The 22,348-nt window shown below is 38.3% G+C and overlaps 1 long non-coding RNA gene across 1 annotated transcript in view; it reads right to left on the reverse strand.

Annotated features, from left to right (window-relative positions):
• Positions 1 to 6,141: 6,141 nt before the first annotated feature.
• LOC147917804 (uncharacterized) overlaps positions 6,142 to 22,348 on the reverse strand; it is a 49,051-nt gene continuing 32,844 nt past the window's right edge. The window contains exons 3-4 of the long non-coding RNA XR_015548867.1: positions 12,006 to 12,160; positions 6,142 to 6,211 (exon numbers count right to left, since the gene is read on the reverse strand). This is a non-coding gene — a long non-coding RNA (uncharacterized LOC147917804). The remainder of the gene's footprint in view (positions 6,212 to 12,005; positions 12,161 to 22,348) is intronic.

The following is a 22,348-nucleotide window of genomic DNA, read 5'->3' on the forward strand; positions in this document are numbered from 1 at the left end:
TTTTTATTGCATCTCTAAAACAGAAGGCAGTAAAGTATAATGGTTAGGCTCATAGGCTCTGAAGACAGGCTTCTTGGATTCACAATCCTGCCTCCATCACGTAATAACTGAAATGCAGTATTAGTTACTTTACTTCTTTGAGCCTCAGTTTTCTCATCTACAAACAGACATAATATTAATGCTCGCCTCATAGTGGTGTTGTCAGAATTAAATGAATCATACTTGTTAGATTCCCAGAATAAGGTCTGTCATATAGCAAATGCTCCTAAAGCTATGATTACTAACAAATCTACAAAGAAAAGCATCGAGGTCCTGGCCCTCCAAGTCAGGGGCTTTCTTTCCATTTAACTGGAGCAGAGCTAACACACACCTACAAAGGTAATTCAAAGGAATGACTTTGGAGTACCAGGAATTGGTGGTTATTTACTCAAACATGAGTGGTAGGATTATATTTATTATTTTTCTTCTTTTTATTTTCTCTGTATTTTCTAATATTTTTACAATGGTCATGAATTACTTTTATAATCTTTAAAAACAAAATTATTTCCACTTTGAAGGGGAGAGGGACACCGTCAGCCCGGGAAGAGGTAGTTTCTGAAGTTCATACAATGTGGTTCTGGGTTTTGTTCCCATCACATCTTATAGTAGCTCTTCTTTCTGAAATGTGTGTTCCGTGTTTACTCTCTGAACTCTCTGAATGGCAGCTTCCACCAGATTTTGGAATGCCTTCAGAGCAGGACCACCTTGACAAATCAGAGTTAAGTCCAGCTATGGCACTTTTCTTTATATTCATCTATTTTCCATTTGCCCATGCCCCAGTTTCCCCTCAACACAAACAAAACTTCACAGGCAGGAAACAACAAGTGACACTTGTTTTAGTTTACTGTTTCCATGGGCAAGCCCCAGAGCAACCACTGAAGTGGGAGGAGGCTTGTAGCCCCAAGGTGCTAATAAAGATGCTCAACAATTAATCGGTCTGTCTTTGTCCTGTAATGGCACAAGGCGTCCTTAGAGCTTATTCAGCCCTGGAAACAGGGAATACATTTGAAGAGCAGATGTGCAGTAGCACTGACTCAGGAATGAAAATTGAATCAATAGGCAAAATCCAGGAAGTTCAATACAGCAACCAACAGTGAAGACACAAACATCCACCTCCTATAAACTCAGTTTAGCCTGCGCCTGTATTCAGCTCTGGACTCTGCCTTCAAGAAAAATTGGACATGTGAAAAAGGAAGAGGAAGCTATACAAGCTTTGTTTCTCGATGGTTCATAAATTATCCTTTCTGACAATGGAGTAGGAACTCAAGTTATTCAGAGAGTAGAGTTAAAATTAACATTGGGGCGGGCATAACTGCATTCTCATCTCAAGGAAAGGAATTATCTCGAGAAGATAAGAACATAGCCTAGGCTAAACCATACACCTTTATGACTCAGTAAAAATATATGCAAATTCTTAGAATACTCAGGGTAAATACAAATTAGAGTCTATTATTTGATATTTACTATTTATTATTGGCTTTGTACCCTAATTAATCACGAATAACCACTTTATATGCATATCTGGTCTTCCTTCTATATATGGTCTTAATTCTCTAATGTTTCAAATGTTACGAAGCATCTAGTCTTAGTATTAATATCATATGTGAGAAAACTAATAAACAAACAAAATAGACTAACAACTTTTCTTGATCTTCTGCCTAACAATGAATCCAACAAAATCCCTGTGAAGGAAGGATATAATTGTATGCAATAGGAAACTGAGGTACAAAGAAAGCCAGTGGTAGATTTAGAATTCTGGACCAGCTGGGTAATCTTTAGAGGTCAGGGTCCAACTCAGAGGCCATGAGACTGAAATGACAATGCCAGAGGGTCCAGACTATCCAAAACACACCTTGCGTCTGCCCCAGAAGATGCCCCAGGGAGATGGTCCCAAGAGTGGCAGTGATGCTTAAATGGATTTAGTTACAATTTTTCCCAGCACTCAGAGAAGACACGTTTTTCCCGAGACCTAAAAAAATTTTCTGAGCTTATGGAGGTTAAATGTAAAAGAAGTGAGATATTTCCTTTTGCTCTGGAATTAGGGAATAGGCTCCAAACCAGGGGGCAAAGAGGTGCTAAATAACCCATATTCTAAAGAAACTTGCTAATAACTGGGATTAACACCACTCTCAGGGCTTCTTCAGAGTCAACAGTCAACTCAGAGTTAAAAGTTGTCAGCTTGGTGAGAAGATATATGGCTTTTTCCTGCCCTTTCTTTGAGAAGGGAAAGGAAGAGGGTATTTCCCCCTACCAAAAGCCCAGTGAAACAAGCTCCAAATATCAGCCATGTCTACAAGAAAGAGGATCAGACATCTCAATGTGTGGATGGCTGTCTGCCCGGGCAGTGGGTTTATTAGGTGTGACCTGCACCCACTTGAACAGAGGAACAGGCAACCGAAGAGAGAAGGCATTGAAGAACAGCCCTGTTTAGCTTTCCCCTGACCAAGTGGAGCCCACCGAAAGAACATGCTGAGTTCCTTTGCCGGCACGCTCCTCGAGCAAGCTGATCCCCAGTGGAGGGCAGCCCAGAGCTGTGAAGTGCATCACTGTGAGGAATTCGAAGAAGTCAGACGGAAGTCAGTTCTCTCACCTTAGGGAATTCTGTAGGGGGAGCCCTCTCTCCCCTGGGTTCCCCCCAAGAGCTCACACATGTGCTTGTACACCTACCCTTAGGATGCCAGCCACACGAAGACTTCATATCTGGCAATATATCAACTGGAGGATGGGTGACAACCAATAGAGAGGTTTACTGAAAAAAATGTTTGCCCTTTCCACACTATTCCTCCTCTAGATCCCCGTACTAGAGAAGGTAAGCCATGTCAAGGGAGAGTAAGGAGGGTTCCCAGGACCAGACCACACTTCAAAGTGAAGGAAAAGGTGAAGTTTGAGAGCAGCCTGTACTCTCTTCCCACTTCAGGCCCCTCAAGCCCAAACCTGGCTGGTTCTAGGGGCCTTGGGAGGGAAGAAGATGAGATTTAAATTACCATGAAACACAAGTTTTTAAGTTGACTAAACAGAACTTTAAAAAATCCTCAAAGAGATCAAAAACCAATAAGATCCCCGTGAGATAATAATGGCTTAATGCTATAAAAATAGTTTGATGGTTGTACCAGCAATGGGTTAAAATAGCTCAATAAATTGGTTACGTAGATAATTTGTACATAATGCCTTATACTGAAACTGAGACTTAAACACAGACTATTTGACTTCAAACCTTAAATTTGTTCTACTGTATTGAACTGCTTCCTTCCCCCAGTATCAAATAATTCACCCTGTCTTTTAGAAGGAAGGAAATGACAAGTGGAAAAAAATATTAGTAAACTTTACGTGCTTTTATTGTCAGAAACTCTTTAAAACCACCGCCTCCTCCAACTTGTTTCTTAAATAATCAGATTTTAAACCATGTACTTGTAGTGACTAGAAAAGATTAAAAACAAGTGGGGGTTGGGGTGGAGACACTGTCCCATTGTGCCTATCAACTTAATAAATGCAGTTATCCTCATCAGTCAGGTCCAGAGGCCAGCAGAGCTCTGCAGTTTGCTGAGTCAGACCCAGCACATTTAATAAAAGGGATTGAAAAATAATGCTTGATGCTGCTCTAGTTCACATGAGTAACTTGTGAGGACATCCCATACATTAAGTGGAACCATTCATTTCCATAATGTGATAGGATCATCTCCATTGATCCCACCCAGCTCTGAGGACAGAAACTTGCCTTGGGTCCTCATGAAAGGCTTATCAGGGGCTCAAAGGAGTTGACAGGAGGCAATACACTAACCCTGTACCCAAACCATGACAAGATTTCTGCTAAATTATCTCTCTGAATTTTCTGGTTTCTTTGTTTACATCTACCAGATCAACAGAGAATGCCAAGATTCCATTCTCTTTTGTGCAGGATATACTTAGGATACGTGGCTTCCATTTCTAAACTTTCCCATAGTTCATTGCTCTCCAGTAGTGAGTTCATGCCTGCTAGTGAGGTCTAGACCCATCCCAGCATAACTGTTTCATAGGTATAACTGAGTGGATTGAAAATGTGTCATCTTTCTCAACAGCCCTCAAAGTCATATCCATTCTCCCAAGCATATTCTCTGTCACTTAGACTGGAACCCATATCTTGTCACCCAATTCTGTATTGTTGGTTTCATATGTCACGTATTTGCTGCTTCATAGACACTGAGCTGTTTCATATTTTATACTTTTGTTTCTCTGATCTAGACTGTTGCTACAGCCTCTTAAGTCATTCTAATTTCGTCCAACAATATCCAAGAAATTTATTTGCTGAACGTGATAAGCTCTGGAGACATGATGGGAATGTGACATAACCCCTGTCCTCAAGTAACTTGCAATCTAATAGACTAGAGCCAAAGTGGAAAGATCTTTGGAGGGTCAATTCAAATGAGGAGGTCATTACTTAAGTGGCCCCTGATAGTGATTCTGGAAAGAAAAATTCAGCTGGTTGTCTAGATTAGCTAAGATCCTTGTCATAGCAAGATAATAACATATACCAAATTCAAAGAACGAGGCAAGAACAGAACTGAAATAAAAAGCAATGAATGAGATCGTTGGCTTCAAGAGTTGAGAACAGAACTGGTGAGGCGTTTCCATCCAGTGGAAGTGAGCCACGCAGCACTGATTCTGTGAACAGCAAGAATCGACAGCCAGACCACATGACACTTGCCTGGACCAGAAGCAGGGACAGGAATAGTGACTTTAAAAAGTATTTCCACGCTGGACAGTTTTAGCAGGTTATGCTCATTAACTTTTTGTATGGGACAGGTTTCATAAAGCTTTAAGATTATTAGTAGCCAGTATTATCTTTAAGTAATCACCATTAGAAGGGAATGTTAAATAAGCATAATAGCATCCTTTTTAATTAGGATATCATTTTGCCATGGATTTGGTTATACTTGGTAAATTAAGCATTGAATAATAGAATTCAAATAAAGCAATTTTCTTCATGATTAAGTAAAAAGCCTATAACATAGGTGGTGTAGTTCTCCCAACATATGTCCTGTTATAAAATCTTGTTGGGCAAAGTGAGTTAACATGATTCCTTACCTCAAAGATTTAGTGAATCTGTTATACTATGGCTTCTAAAGATTGCTTTGCAGTCTATAAAAACCAGGCTTCGCACAAGACACAGTGACAGGCAGAGCCTCCACATACAGTGCCACATCTCAGGAGGAATAGTTTCCATACCAGACATCACAGATTTGCATATTTCTCACGGCAGCTTTCTGGGGGATGCTGGTAATGCTTCCTGTTCTAACGCAATCAGCACACCATGACAGGGGAAGGGGTGACTGTTTCTAATGCACATAAAGGTCATGCAGACTAGTGGGCCCTTGCTCATAGGCCACATTGAATCACTGCAAGACCAAGGTCCCTGAGTCCTTTCAGCTGAGAACAATGAAGCTTAGCTCTGCTTTGCTTGTGACCGTTCACATTCCTTAAGATGTTATCATGGGTGGTGGTATTTTCTATTCTTATTGGTAATTGACAGGACAGACTTTGTCCACGAGAAAACTCATCAGCCACACTTATGGGTTACATCTAAGTTATGTGTTTAATAATAATAGTTAATATTTGTTAAACATTTAATATGTGCCAGATGCCATTTAAAACACTTCACAATTATCTCATTTTATCCTCACAATAACTCCATGGAATTAAATCATATTTTTATCTTCATTTTACAAATGAGGAAACTGAGACTTGGATAACTAAGTCGCCGAAGGTTAGTTAAAACCAGGAAGTGACCTATCAGTGGATGTCTGACTCAAGAACTTATACAAAGGCCACTTGGATTGGAATCACCAAACAAGTCAACTGGACTACCACATAGTTGATTCAATCTCATGTTTGTTAAGGTTTGAAGTGATAGACATTAATAGTTAACCAGCGTTATCATATAGTAGAATTAGTGAGAAGTATGGTTTTGGAGTTTCACTAACCAGGGTTTGAATACTGATTGTGCTGTGTACTTTCATTATCAGAACCATAATAATTAAACTGGCCCATCTTTTAATCATCTGATTAGTTACTTTGTATATTAATAATAACAGTAATAAAAACAATAAGCAATGATAAAAACAACAGATTTGAATAGAACTGACAATATTGTGTTGAGAACTTCTTTGAATATCTTCTTATTCTGGAAAATTGTTTCCTATGGTGAGAAAGATTGGCAACATTATAAAATATTCACAGTATAAAAACACATCTTGTAACTTTTGTAAGTATAATCCTATAAAACTGTGTAGTACGGTAAAAAAAATTTTTTTTTAATAAGATTTAGAATCTAGAACTTCTATGGAAAAATAAGGCCAGACTAACACTCAAAATTTCTGCCTTAGTACTTAAGTGGTTTGCCATGTTAATAGACTTCACCATAATCTCAGGTCTCAGTTTGTTGAATCCTGTAGAAATGTTTGGATAATAGTTGAACAGATAGAATATAGTCCAGGGCCAGCCCCGTGGCTTAGTGGTTTAAGTGCGTGCGCTCCACTGCTGGCGGCCCCAGTTTGGATCCCGGGCGTGCACCGACGCACCGCTTCTCCGGCCATGCTGAGGCCGAGTCCCACATACAGCAACTAGAAGGATGTGCAGCTATGACATACAACTATCTACTGGGGCTTTGGGGAAAAAAGGAGGAGGATTGGCAATAGATGTTAGCTCAGAGCCGGTCTTCCTCAGCAAAAAGAGGAGGATTAGCATGGATGTTAGCTCAGTCCATTGCTCCAGTTTTAATCCAATCAGAATGATTTAGGGATAGACAGCCACATACAAATACATACAAAATGTATACAAATTCATTTTACCCTTTCTTCAAGTATACTTTTTGAAATAATATTTATGGGCTATTTTTTTCTATACATCTTAGATTCATTCATTTTCTACCATTTACAATGGTCTATCTACCTACCATGTGAAGAGCACTAGAGACTGGAAGATGAGTAAGACATAGTGTCTACACCTAAGATGTTAATCCAGGTGATGATTCAGAGCATTATTGCATCAGCAAATAATGCTGATCAGTAGCAGTTGTGGGGAGCAAAGTTCTGATCCACACCTTGTCCACAGGTAAATCACCTCACTCACATTTCTCAGACCTTTAGTTTTCTTATTTACAAAATGAAGGGCTTGAACAAAATCAGTGTTTTGCTTTTATTCTTCACAATATGTTTTGGAAAAAAACATCAAACAGCACACAAAAGCATAATGAAGGAAATAAAAGTTACCTGAAATCCCACCACTATTAATAATTTTGGTAACTCTCTTTCTATATCATTCTTTGCATGTATGCACAACAGACACACCAGTTTTACATAAATGGGACCATAACGTGTTTATATTATGGATCTTATTTTTTAAATAGCATTTTTCCCTTTATCTTCTTTTTCTCCCTGCTCCACGCCCCACAATAATTAACATTAACAACACTAACCACTCTCTGACTTTCATCATGCTTATGTAACAATATACATACACAATAAAATATATCAATATGGAGTACGCGCATGACATTATAAAATTTGATGTTGTTGAAATTTACCTGTTCACATTAAAATGCATCCTGATGATCTCTCCAAGCTAAGTGGGATAGGCCTACCTTAATCACTTTAATGACTATATAACCTGTCATCTTATGGGTAGATTACAATTCCATTTCCCTATAGATGAGCATTTATTTTTTTTTTTCAGTTTGTAGCAACAGAAAACATTGGGCAACAAACACCCTTATATGTTCTAGCTCTTTTATTTCTGTGGGGTAAATCCCAAGAACGAGATTGCTGCATCAAAGAATAAGTATATTTTCACTTTTAACATATATTGTCAGAGCTTTCCAAAAATAACCTAATAATTTAATTTCACTAGCAATATTCAAGAGTACTCTGTCTGGTGGTCTAGCCACATTTTTGTCAAAGTGAAGGGTATAGTGTTGTTTTCATTTGCATTCCTGTGATTGCTAAAGAACTTGAGCATCTTTTCACTTCTTACTGGTTGCTTCAATTTGTTCTTCACAATTGTTATTTTTCCAGGGGAAACACAAGGTCCGCCATTTCCTGGAGGCCACCGTGGGAAGAAGGAGAATGACCAAGATGACAGGGCATCAGGACTCCCTTCCCTTTTCAACTAAAACAGTTTGTTTATTTGTATTTGATACATAAAATTTATTTGAGAAGCCCTAGATTAGACACTTTTGAATATTCCTTCCCTGAGATTTTAAAATAATCTTGATTTTAATTTTGTTATTTTATCATCATCATCATCATCATTATCCCGTCTAGATTTTAAGTTAATTATAACCAGAATCTCCTTCTTAAACTCCTTGTATGTCATCAAATCATACTAAGACTGTAGTTCTTACACTTTAATATGGATGAGAATCACCTGAAGAACCTGTTAAAAATATGGATACTCATATGCCAATGCCAGGGATTGATTCAGAGGGTGCTGGGGTAGGGTTTAAGAGTCTTGTTTTAACAAGCACTTTAGATCGTTACACAGATATCCCAACAACTATACTTTCAGATACTCTGGTACTTGGCACTTAGTGAGTGTTCAAAACATGTTTGGCGATTAATAGATTCCCCTAAGCTAGCATTGGGTTCTCCTTTGTTGGAGCCACATAAGCATCAGCACTGAAAAGTTTAGTTAAAAGTTTCACAGTCCAGTACAATTTGGCCTTTGGAGTCCAGCTAATCTCTTCAGAAATGAGATAAAACCTTCACTTTCTATGGACAAGCCAGAGGTCAGAGAGAATAAACTGAGACTCTCCTAGTCTACCAGGAGAATACCTATAATATGGACCTAGTTTCTTGTCGAGGAATTCCTCACTCTGACCCTATTCCATACCAGCATTGCTAGTCAGAGGATGGGGTTACACAAAAAGAATTAAAGTTCTAGATCCAGAAAGCTAAAATCCATTGCAATAAAGCCATCCCAGAGAAAACACCAAGAAAGGGAGTCATATAAAGCTGTATTTCTAGAGAGAAGTATACTAAAGAAAGAAACTTTCGCGCTGATAAGATGGGGCCTGCTCAATCTTACATGCCTGCCTCTAATCCTATCTGCATCCCGATCACCCTGATTTACTCTGTCACTGGGTGATGGTACAAAGGGAAAGATTGCAGATCTAATTAGCATAATATGGATAAGCAAATGAGGCCTAATCAATTATGGTTCACACTTGCTTTCATCACTCGTGCCAACAGTCGGCAAATTCACTGACAGTTCAAATGCGACATTTTTAGAAGCCATCAGTAAATCAATAACAAGTGACAGTAATTTAGATGCACACTTCGTTCTGCCTCCATTTCTGTCCAGAAGATGCAGCCTTACAACCCAGAGACACCTGAGCTCAGCAGTCAAAGCCTTTCACCACTTAAATCATACCCATGGGCCAAGTCTGTGCATCTTAACTCTTGGCACCAGGACTTTCTAGGATGGCTTGCATGAAGGTTATGGTAAGTGTGGTGACTGGAAGTTTTTCTCCAGTTTGTATTAGATTTTTGGAAGAAGGCTGATATATATATTTGTGCGAGGCAGTATGGTTTAGTAGGACATGCTATGGGGCGGCTGACCTGAATTCTTATCCTGGTTCTACCACTTACTACTTGTATAACCTTGGGGAAAATCACTTACTCTATCTGTGTTGCAAATACAGTATCTGTTGAATGGGGGGAAAATGCTAATATGTACCCTTATTTGCCTCACAAGGCTGGGTTGGGGATGAAATGAGATGTAAATGGTGAACATACTTTTCATACATATAAGGCCATTGGGAGGGCTTTGAGAGAACAGAGTTTTAGCTTTCAGAGTAAAGAGAAATGGTCTGTTCTCTTGTCTGACATTTATAGTCATTTTATTTTATTCCTATGCTATTCATGTCAAAAATTCCCACCTTAATATGACTCTCATAAAAAGGCAGAACAGGAATTTTAAAGTTCAAACTCAGTGTAGTGAAATAAAATCTGAGAAAGCCAGAGTTGGAAAGAACCTTAGTTGTCACCGTCTTCGTCACTGTCATCATCACCAACACCCCCTTATATTTCTGCAGGGTTTACAGTTAACAAAGGGCCTTCACATACAGAGTTTATCTCTGGACTTCACGCTTCAGGAGAAACACTGAACTACCGCAAATCCATCAGATATGCGTGATGATGGTGACTCTAGCACTCCACTTAAACATCTCCTTCCATACTGACATTTGCCATTCCACTACTTTGAGGACATCTCCATGTACCAGTGCTAAATCCAATAAGCAAGTGTCATTCCACTCCCATCTCTCTGCATGGTCCACAGGTCATCCTCCCTGAAATTCACATTTACTAGAACCACAATATCCCTTTAGCTCACGCGGTTAGTCTCACGATAACATGCATTTAATGAATCCATAGTGTTTCCTATAGGTTGTTGTCCACATTTTAAGTGTGTATAAACTAGGCCTTAAATATTTAATTCTAGAATCTAGAAAGTAGTCTTTTTCCATTTATTTGGAGACATTTATCGAGTACTATATCTATGGACTAAAATTGCTGTGTAAAAAATAACTATGAAATCTCAGTGGCCTGGAATAATAAATATTTATTTCTTTCATGTCTACCTTTGCAGCTCAGCTGACCTTGGCTGGGCTTGCTTATATCTCTCTGGATGGTCTAGGGGCTGTGCAAGCCTTGACTGGAGCATCTTACCTGGCGCATCTTACCTGGCGCATCTTACCTGGAGCAACCCTGTTCTATATGTTTCTTTTTTTTTTTTTAATTTTATTTATTTATTTTTTCCCCCAAAGCCCCAGTAGATAGTTGTCTGTCGTAGCTGCACATCCCTCTAGTTGCTGTATGTGGGACGCGGCCTCAGCATGGCCAGAGAAGCGGTGCCTCGGTGCGAGCCCGGGATCCGAACCCGGGCCACCAGTAGCGGAGCACACGCACTTAACTGCTAAGCCACGGGGCCGGCCCTATGTTTCTCATTCTCATCCTCATCCTGAGAATGGCCTTCTCATGGTAGTATCAGAAGAGGAAGAACCAGGAGGCCAGTCACGCAAGTACTTTCCAATTCTCTGCTCCCATCACATCTGCTAACATGCCATTGCTCCCAGAAGGCCACATGCCCAAGCTAAGGTGTGGAGAATTATGCCGGGCCCACAGCAAGAGGACACTGTCAAGTTATACGCAAAAGATATGGACATTTGTAGGGAGGAATGATTGGGGTCATTCATGTGAGTGCCCTATACAGAAAGGTCTTGAATCGGTTTCTACAGGAAATGCAAACGTAAGTGGACAAAGATTTCGCCATTTAGGACCTTACGATCTGGGACTGAACATGAAAGCATTGCATGTAAGGGAGAAATATCTGGTTGTAGAATCAGGGAAGGCTACACAGGTCTTTTGAGATGGAGCTCAATGAACAAGTGGGATGTTAACAACCAAATAAGAGAAAAGAAGAATGTTCTATGTGGTAGGAACCTCCCAAGAGATGGCACACAGGAGGAAAAGCATGGTGATGTTCAGAAAACAACTAATACAGCCCAAAAAGAAGGTTAGGCTTGTCATTTTTAGAGTCTCAACTATACCAATAGAGATCTCATTTCTGCCATTACAGTGTCTATGACCAAATTCCAACCAAAGAAACAATGAAAACATCATATATTAAAACAAATAATATTCATGAACAAGAGATTGATTGCTTGATTGACTGATTACCAAGAGGCAAGCCTAAGTGGTGCTTTGGGTGTTCCATCAGCTGAACACCTTCCTCAACTTTTTAAAGAAACATTTCATCTGAGAACATCTGCATCTGCCTGAGACATATTTTCCCAGCACAGAACTTGACTTTAAGCTGACTAGAGATATCAAACTTTCTTTCACAGATTCTTTGACATACTTGAACATTATTGAACAAATGTCAGTTACGTCTATCTCTCGAATTGTGTCAATCTGAACTGAAAATGTGCTCACTTTTTTTTTAACATCATCACTCTCAGTGTTTCTATGCCAGCAGCGCAATTGGACATGACTGGAAATATCGGCCACTTCTATTCCCTGGAATGTTTAAGTTAGTCCTTGCATCTGCGTTTCCAGGACCTGACCCCTTACACCATGCAGAATCGCACCTGAAAAATACAGAGATAATTAAAATTCTTTTGTGAGTATACAGATATAGTTATTGATAGTATTGCAGTTAATAATGTCATTAATATAACACAGTTTTATAAGTGAAATGAAAACTCTATGGGTTTAATGAAATCAATGTATCTTATTTCTTACAATATTATTCAAATTCACTAATTCATCTTGGTTGAGGAAAGGGCCCTTTTAATTACTAATAATTGGAATTATAAGATACTTCTGAAATATATAAGATTTTAATTTTTGAAGTACTATAGTGATATCTACCAAGTTAGCAGAATGTTTTAAAGTAGAAGATATGTTAGTAAGCAGACAATAATAAATAAGTACAGTATATGTCATTTATTAACTATTTGCTGCTGTCCATGTCCTGGACCAAGTATTTTAATATATAACCCAATTTAATCCTCGTATTTACTTATGAGGGTAGTACTGTTGTCATCCTCATTTTACAGATGGTAAGACTGAGGTTAGATAGCTAACCTGCCCAAGACCACACAACTGAGTCAAAAGATAAATCTGTTTGACTCAAAATTCCATTTAGAAGCATTCAGTGAGGAAGTGAGTGCCTACTGTCTGTCGGGCACTGTTCTAGACTCCAGGGATCTTAAAGTGAACAACACAAATAAAAATCCCTGTCCTCATAGAACTTATTTTCCAGTCTATAGTACACATTTACATGAGTAAGATAAATACTCAGGATCTCACAGTTCAGTGGACTGTTTTTCTCTAATATATTAACATATTAGTCTAATCTTGATAACTAAATTGTAAGTTCTTTATAAGTTATAAGCTGGAAGTACATTTTATGGTTCTTTTTTTAATTTCCCTATGGCACACAGTGAAGTGATGATAGATTGTGCCATTCAATATGTACTTTTTAATTGATACATTTTTTGAGTACCACATCATTAACAAACCCTTGAGAAATCACCAGTTCAGGGCTGTTTTATTGTTTGAAGTTGCTGCTGATTCATTGTAAGGGCAGCAGGGAAGGTGATTAATCCAGGTCCCTGGGGCGTCTATATGACTTTCATTTCCAGATGTTCTGCTGACTTGAATCACTAGCGTCCAATGCCAACATCTAGAGAAAAACTAAAAAAGCATGTTATCTGGACATTTAGCACCACGTTGAAAAAGTCCTTGTGTGATGTTGACCAAATTCTTTATGCTCCCTGCACGTGTTTCTCTTTGCATTGCACTTCGGCAGAGGGAAGCATTAGAAGGAAAAGATAGGATGATACCTGACCTCTTTAACTGGGATCGTCCTGTCTATTTATTCTTTTCACTTATTTATTTTTATTCCAGGAGCTGCCAGTTCCTGCCTCTCTCTGGCTCCCTGATCTCAGGCTGTCTTTCACTGCCTCTCCCCATCACTGTTTCTCACTGTTTATTATTATCTCCTCCATCTCTTCCCTTCCATCTCCCCCCACATTCCTCTATCCCTCTGCCTGTATCTATTATCATTCATCTGTGTCTCTCCATATGGCTGTCTCTGTCCATCTCTTCTAGATGCATATCTCTAAGTCTCTCACTCTCTCTGAGCCTCTGTCTCTTTCTGAATTTCACATCCTCTCACAATGGCATGCTCTCTGTCTCTCTTTATGTGTGTGTGCCTGTAACTGTGTCTTTGTGTTTTTGTATCCTTCGATCTGTTTCTGTGTTCTTCTATCTTTATCTCCCTCTGGGTATTTCTTATTCTGTTTTTCCTTCCCTCTCTGAATTTGTTTTTTCCTCTTTCTTTCCTTCTCTCTTCTTTCTTTTTATATCTATTATCTCATCTCCACACTCCACCATCTCTCACTGTGTGTGTGTTTCTTTTCTTCTGTGTGAAGGTGAGTATGTGTGTCTTTACATGTGTGTGTGCCTAGTGTCTGTGTGTTTATAAAGGCTGTCTCAATGTCTCTGTCTCTATTTCTCAATGAATCAATTTTTCTTTCTCTCTTACTTGGTATATATATATACACAATGGAATATTATTCAGCCATAAGAAAGAAAAACCCCACCTTTTGCACAACATGGATGGACCTTAAGGGCATTATGCTAAGTGAAATAAGTCAGAGAAAGACAAATACCGTTAAGTTCTCTCTTATATGCAGAATCTAAAAAAGCTGAACTCATAGAAATAGAGGGTAGATTGGTGGTTCCCAGAGGGAGGAGGGTGGGAGAAATGGGTAGATGTTGGCCAAAGAGTACAAACTTTCTGGGGATCTAATGTACAACATGATGACTATAATTAACAGTACTCTACTATATACTTGAAAGTTGTTAAGAAAGTAGATCTTAAATGTTATCACTACAAAAAAAAGATAATTATGTGAGAGGATGGAGGTGTTTCACCTTATTGTGGTAATCATTTTGCAAAATATACGTGTATCAAATCATCACATTGTACATCGTGCACTTACATATGTTATATGCCAATAATATTTCAGTAAGCTTGGAAAAAAGATATCAGGTGGGAGGCACAAACAAATAGAGAGAAAAATTGATGGTACTGTTTATTTTTAACAGATTGTCAAAAGAAGCTGTACCTTTATTTAATTATTTCATTTCTGGCATTTTGGCAAGCATAATGAAAAGCAAAGGATCCTCTTTGATTTAAAAATTCAGTTAAAACAATTTCTAATTAGAGATTGAATAATCACTTCTTTCCTGGTCCTTACAGAGATGTTAAAAAAGACCAAGGGCCGGCCCGGTGGCGCAAGCGGTTAAGTGCGTGTGCTCCGCTGCGGCAGCCCAGAGTTTGCCAATTCGGATCCCAGGTGCACACCGACGCACTGCTTGGCAAGCCATGCTGTGGCAGCGTCCCATATAAAGTGGAGGAAGATGGGCACGGAGGTTAGCCCAGGGCCAGTCTTCCTCAGCAAAAAAAGAGGAGGATTGGCAGATGTTAGCTCAGGGCTGATCTTCCTCACGAAAAGAAGACCAGTGGTGGGCCGGCCCTGTGGCTTAGCGGTTAAGTGCGCTCGCTCTGCTACTGGCGGCCCGGGTTCGGATCCCGGGCGCACACTGAGGCACGCTTCTCCGGCCATGCTGAGGCCGCGTCCCACATACAGCAACTAGAAGGATGTGCAACTATGACATACAACTATCTACTGGGGCTTTGGGGAAAAAAAAAAAGGAGGAGGATTGGTAATAGATGTTAGCTCAGAGCCGGTCTTCCTCAGCACAAAGAGGAGGATTAGCATGGAAGTTAGCTCAGGGCTGATCTTCCTCACAAAAATAAAAAGAAGACCAGTGGTGAGCCTAGCTCCACAGTCCAGTGGTTAAAGTTCCATGTGCTCCACTTCAGCGGCCCAGGTTTGCGGGTTCGGATCCCAGACGTGGACCTACTCCACTCACCAGCCATGCTGTGGCGGTGTCCCACATACAAAATAGAGGAAGATTGGCAAAGATGTTAGCTCAGGGCAAATCTTCCTCAGCAAAAAAAAAATAAAAAGACCAGTGATGACTCAAATTCCAGCAATATGGTAGTCTAAACATCTGGAGACACCCTCTCAGTTCAGAACACCTTTGGACTGAATGCCAATGAAAACAGCATATGTCAAATTTGGAAAGTGCTGGAAAAGCAGGATTTGGTGGGAAATTTAAATTTAATGTTTATAATTAAAAAAAGAATAAAAACTGAAAACTAATAAGTTAAGTGTCTAACTTACGAAGTTATAGAAAGAATACAAATACACAAAAGAAGAAGAAAAAAAGGCTGAAACTAATGAAATAGGAAGCAAACGTACAATAGAAAAGACCAAGAAACCAACAAGTTAGTTCCTTGTAACGTCCAACAAAATTGACAAACCATTTGCAAAACTGATTATAGAGAAAGACAGGGACAGAAAGAGAAAGCCCCAAAATACAATATTAGGAATAAAAGAGAAGCAGGACCACAAGTGCATCAAAGATTAAATAGATATTATGACAATTTTATACAAATAAATTGGCCAAATTATTAGAAATTGTATTAGAAAAGTAGAAATTATCAAAAAAAGTCAATTAAAAATCTTCTTATATTCAGCCAGCACACATTGCTTTAATGTAATACGGGTCACACAGGTTGTTAACTATTGAGACATCTACACACTAGCTTTTAAAAATCTGTACCTTGACCCTCAAGTACCACCTGGACCACGTTTGTCCCTCCCTCAGTACCCCATAAACCTCTCTACAACCCATCAACTGAAGGTTATTCTGGATACAGTAGAGCTCCATATCCTGTTTCAGGGTTATTGGTTGACATCTTTCTTGACCAAATCAGTAGTAAAACATTCTCCTTGCCACTCCTACCTATAACCATAAATTAAAATGAATAGTCAGTTAACAATCTACCCATCAAGAACACACCAGGTCCAGATGGTTTTACAGATGAGTTCTACCAAACATTTAAAAAATTGGTAAATTCACACAATTTTTCATACATTCCTTCAAAGACTATAAAAAGAGGGAATATTGTCTAATTCATTCCACAGGAATCATCTAGTTACAAATTCAAAATGAGACAAGAAAATTATGAATATGTAAAAATTACAGGCCAATTTCATTCACAAATTTAGGTAAACAATTACTGAACACAGTATCAGAAAAACAAATTCAGCAATGTATAAAAAGATGATACATCATTAACAAATTAGATTTATCCCAAAAGTGCAACATAGTTTCTGTTTAAGAAAATGCATTAATGTGATTTACTATATCAAAAGAATAAAAGAAAAAATATGGTCATCTCAATAAATACAGAAAACTAATTTGATAAAATTCAGCTGATATCTGTGATTTTTAAAAATAGAATCTTAGAAAACTTGGAATAGACATGATTTCCTTCATCTGGTAAAAGGTGTGTGCCAAAAACTATGGCAACTCCATATTTTCTGGTGAATATTAAAGCATTCTCTTTCAAATTAGGAATAAGATTTTAAAAGCCTACTGTCACCACTTCTAGTCAACACAGCATTGGAACCTAGACAGCTCATTTTGACTACAAAAAACTAATAAGTACAAAGATTGGAAAAAAGGAAACTAAACTGTCATTATTTTCAGATGATATGGTTGTCTACATAGAAAACCAAAAAAAAAAAAAATAGAAATTAATTATTAGAATTAATAAAATAGTTTAGCAGTGTTTCCAGGAATAAGATCAATCGACAAACCTCAATTGCATGGCTATAAAGAATATAAAAGCATTAGAAAACACTTCATATGTATATGTGTGTGTGTGTTTGTGTGTGTACTACTTGTGATGATAAAAAGTACAAAGAAGAAATGTATCAAAAGATGTGCTAGACAAAACCTTTATGGGGAAAATTATAAAGTGTTACTGAAATACATTAAAGAAACCTTAAATATGAAGAGATACAGCTTATTCACTCATGTATGTCAATTCTCCCCAAATTATTTTTTGCATTCAATTCAATTTCAAAGAAAATTCTGTAAGGTTTTTTTTTCAAGCTGATTCTAACATTTATATCTAAGACAAAAGTTCAAGATAGCCAATACATTAATTCTATAGATTCTTATAGCTGAGAAGAGCTCGAAATACAGGAAGACAGAAAGTTCCTTGTGCTCTGGATAAAGACAAGAAGGACAATTTGTGACTCGAGCTATAATCAAGAATTATTATAAAGTCTGGTAAAGACAGTGTAGTTTTGGGACAGGGTAAGATAAATTGACAAATGCAATCAAATGGAGATCCTAGAAACTAGTTATGACAGAATTGACTTTGCAAATCAGTGAATAAAGTAGACTCTATTCAATAACTAATGTGGAAACAATTAGTTAGCCATATGGAAAACAAATGAAATTGAATATCTATTTCCCACTATTTGCAAATATCAGTTGCAGCTAGAATTATGACCTAAGTGTAAAAGGCAAAACTTAAAACTTTTAGAATAAAATATAAGAAAAGACCTTTGTAAATTCAGGGTAGGAAAAGATTTCTTAAACTAGACTCAAAAAGCAAAAATCATGAAGAAAGAAATTAATAGATTCAACTACATTAAAATTAGAACTTACTTTCAGCAAAAGACACCATAAAGAAAGCGAAAGAGGCAAGCCACAAACTAGGAAAAAACATTGGCAAGATGTGTAATAATAAAGGATTTGTGTTCAGAAAAACAAACACGCTACAATTCAAAAAAGAAAAAGACAAAATCCCAATAGGAATATTGGCAAAAGTCATGGGCATGTATTTCCCAGAAATGAAAATACCAATGGTCAATAAACATGTAAAAAGTTTCTAATTTTTATCAGTAATCAGTGAAATATAAATTAAAATCCCAGTGAGATACAACTGCACAACCAACAGATTAGCAAAAATTAAAATGTTGGACAACACCACAAGTTGGCAAGAACGTGCAATGAGAAGTTTTATACTCTGCTAATTGGAATATAAATTGGTCTAACTACTTCAGAAAATAATTTGGTAATAAATACCTCAGAATATTGAAGATGTATAGACCCTACCACCCATCAATTCTACTCTAGCAGACATACGAGAATGTTCAGAAAAGCAATGCTCGTAACAGCAAAAAACTAAAAACAACACAAATGCCCAACAATAAAAAGGATAAACAAATTGTATTATATGAAAAACAGGAAATACCACGAATGAGTGGTAAAAATGAGTGGATATTGCTATGTGTAAAAGTTTAGATGAACCTCAAAAATATAGTCTTGAGCAAAACATTCAAATCACAAAACATGGGCAGCATGATTTCATTTATACAAGAATAAAAAACAGAAGGAAGTAAATAATATATTGTTTGGGGAGACACACATGTGTGAAAGCAACAACAACAGGAATGATTAACACCAAATCCAGACTGTGGTTAACCCAAGCAGGGAGAGGGAGCATGATCTGTGAAGGGCACACAGAATGTTAAGAGGGACTGTATTATTCTATTTCATATGCAGTCTGATGGGTACACGTGAGTTCATTTCAATATTTTTCCTTAAATTCTAAATATATGTTATACATACTCTTCTCTGTAGATGACGTATTTCATAATAAAAAAATTTTAATATCATGGAAATCCCATGTTGAAAATATTTTAGAAGTCTCAAAAGAAAAGCCCTGTGGATTGCATATCAAGGCATAGTAATTCAGTGGAAGGAATAAGCCCACAGGCAATGCAGAGAAAATACAGCTCTTACAAAAGAACCCCATTACACAGTCTGGGCAACCAGGCACAGAAGTGAAATGCAATTTTAGAATAGTCTAAATCTTGAAATTAAAAAAGAAAAGAAAAGACTGAAAAAAAAAACACATATTGGTTTTAGAGAAGAAATACAAATTTACATTTGAGTGAGAATCTTTTGTGCAATGAAACCACAAAGATGAAAACATTCATGGATCTGTTTGCAGACGCTGGGAACACAACTGTGAACTCATCCGCAGGACTCAGCCAGGGCTTCCAGCACTTGCCCTAGAACAAGAACCCTGGGAAGCCTGATCCAGGAGAGAGGAACAGCTGGCAATTAGAAGTCCAGGCGAGTGGGTTAATCCACAGCTGGTGGGAATCAACCAAATGACTAAGAAGACAAAGGAGAGCGTGGGGGAGGTGCAGAGAGAGAGAAACCAAGAGAGGAGAGGAGCTGACTAAAGTAAAACAGACATCCATACAAATGAAGCTTTATTAAAATGGTGCCATGGTTCTGATTCTTTTAATACTAATTTATTGATTTGATACATTCTTATAGCTGAGAAGAGCTCAAAATACAGGAAGGCAGAAAGTTCCTTGTGCTCTGGATAGAGAATACTGTGAGGCTTCCCACATTCTCCTCTTTCTTCCTTCTCCCCAGTCTCCTATCCTCAAAGAAAGATCTGCCTGTTGTGTACCTGGAGCCCCTGAAACCATGCACCCTGAAAAGCAAAGACCTGAGTCAGTGGCTTTAGCGATGGAGGATTACCTACACAGATCCAGCTTTTAGGCTTTACCAGGAAGAAAACACTTCTTACTGTCAAATGCAACAGACTAAAATACATTTTGCTAAAAAGGATGTTTTACCACTGAGGCACTAAAAGCTAAATGGGCCACATTTCTGAAAGATCTATAAAGTGTAGGAGGAATTAAAGGAGAAATATATCAACATTTATAGAAGATTAATGAAAGACTGCAAAATGTGAAATGTAACGTCCTTAAATTAGTCTGGGAAAAGAGAAATGGAACAAAATGTCGAGATAACTGGAATGAAAATCAGAAAGAAACCTCCTAGACTGAACATCGGAGAAATAACAGACAAGGAGAAATCTACTATGATACAGGGGCTTACCCAAGGCGAGGAAAGAAGGGGTCCAGAGGAGAGACAGATCATTCTCGGGGTCCACTGTCAGGGCTGGGTGAATGAAATGATCTGTTTTGTACTGTATCTTCCATCTTTAATGTCTCATTCCTGTCTAACGGCACCAACTATCTATCTTACCCCAGGACATTTCATCAAAGATGTGTCACTCCTAGGGTGGGCAAATAGACCCTAGGATGAAATGAAAATTCCAAACTTACTCAAATCACCAAACAGGAGCTCCTTTCCCAAGGGGGCCTTCTTCACTCACCTTGACCAATTCCTAAATAAGAGGAGCTTGCGGGGAGTGACGGGGCAGAGGGGCAGCGTAGGGGATAGACTGTTTTTGCTTTGAATAAAGATAAATAACATCTTGGATTTTTGATACAACAAAAAGAAAATATTCACAGGCCTATAAGGTTAGAACCTCTGATACATCAGAGTGGACCTATTAAAAAACAAACTTAGGACAGGTATTTAAGTTCTCCAATTTCTATTTTTATTTATTTATTTTTTCCAAATTAAGAAAAGAGTAATACCTCCTAAGGGTCGTGAAGAGCATATGACACATGATAAGTGAAAGTGCCTTGCAACTGCAAATAGTAAAACTTTCACAGTAGAGAACTCTTTTAGAGTGCAGACAATACACTTTGTAATAGTTTAACTACCCCATAAACTTCCTTTCTAAAACACTTTCAGTGAAGTAAGAACATTCCCATGTGATCCAAACCAGTACCACCACACACGGAGTGAGCGCTTTCTGTATGTGACACACTGTCCTAAGCACTTACTCATTCAGTACAGAACCCCCATGAAATGGACATCATTTCTATCCTCATTTTCCAGAGGAAACACATAAGCTTAAAAAGATTTGCTAATTTGCTCAAGGTCAAATAGTGAAAGTAATGATGAGGAGATGTCAGCCTAGTCCTGCCACTCAATAACTTTGTGACCTTGGGAAAGTTCTTGATCAAAAAAAAATGGCACCCTCCTCTTAGGATTATTAGAGGGGATACATGAGATAATAGTCATAGAGTACTCGGCAATAAGTAAATAGACAAAAAATTTAATTTTTTGTTCATTAATTGTAGGGAACAGTGGTTTCTAGAATTTGGCTCACATTAGTATTACTTGTAGAAATTTTAGACAAATACAAAGCCCTAGCTCCACTCCAACTCGGTCCTACTGAGTCAGAATCTTCCAGGAGTGGGGCCTATGAATTGATACTTTGAAAAAGGTTCCTCTCAACAGATTCTGTTGTAGTAGGTGCAGAGTTTGGTATTTAGAAATTATTGTTATGGTATTTGGGCCAAAGAAAGTCACTAGAAGAGAGACCATGAGGCTGTGGTGGTTGGAATATGCTTCCTGGAAACATAGGCAGAATCTATCCCTTTACGATGCATAAGATGTAGACAGGTTAAGTTGAGTCAACAAGCACCGCCCAGTAACTAGACACCTGGTCGTGAGCACTGGCTCCTCTCTCACGAGATTGGAGCCTGCTCTAAATGTCCTGGGCTGCAGTCAGGAGATAAAGACCTAACCCAGACTGCTCCATCTCCCATGCAGGTTGCAGTTGGGTTAGGACTTCTTGGGCCCAGAATGAAAGCCATTGTGAGCAGGAGGCTTGCTATTACACAATTCAAAGTGCTCATGGTCCTGAAAGCCAGTCTCACCTTAAAACTAAGGTCACGGCAAGGTACACAGTCTCTGGTGGCCTCAGTGCCCCGAGCTAGAAAATGAGAGGGGTCAAATCAAATGACCCTATGACCCTTCCTGCTCCAATGTTCTATGAATATAAGACCTATTGATTTTGATACTTAGACTTTCCAAGTGTGTGTGGATAGGGGTGGGAGGAGTCAGAGGAAGTGTGGATTCCTGTCTGAATCTACTCTGCATGA

Source organism: Ceratotherium simum, chromosome 2 (assembly GCF_057802395.1).
Source record: "Ceratotherium simum simum isolate JZ-2026a chromosome 2, ASM5780239v1, whole genome shotgun sequence".
In the NCBI taxonomy this organism is placed as follows: Eukaryota; Metazoa; Chordata; class Mammalia; order Perissodactyla; family Rhinocerotidae; genus Ceratotherium; species Ceratotherium simum.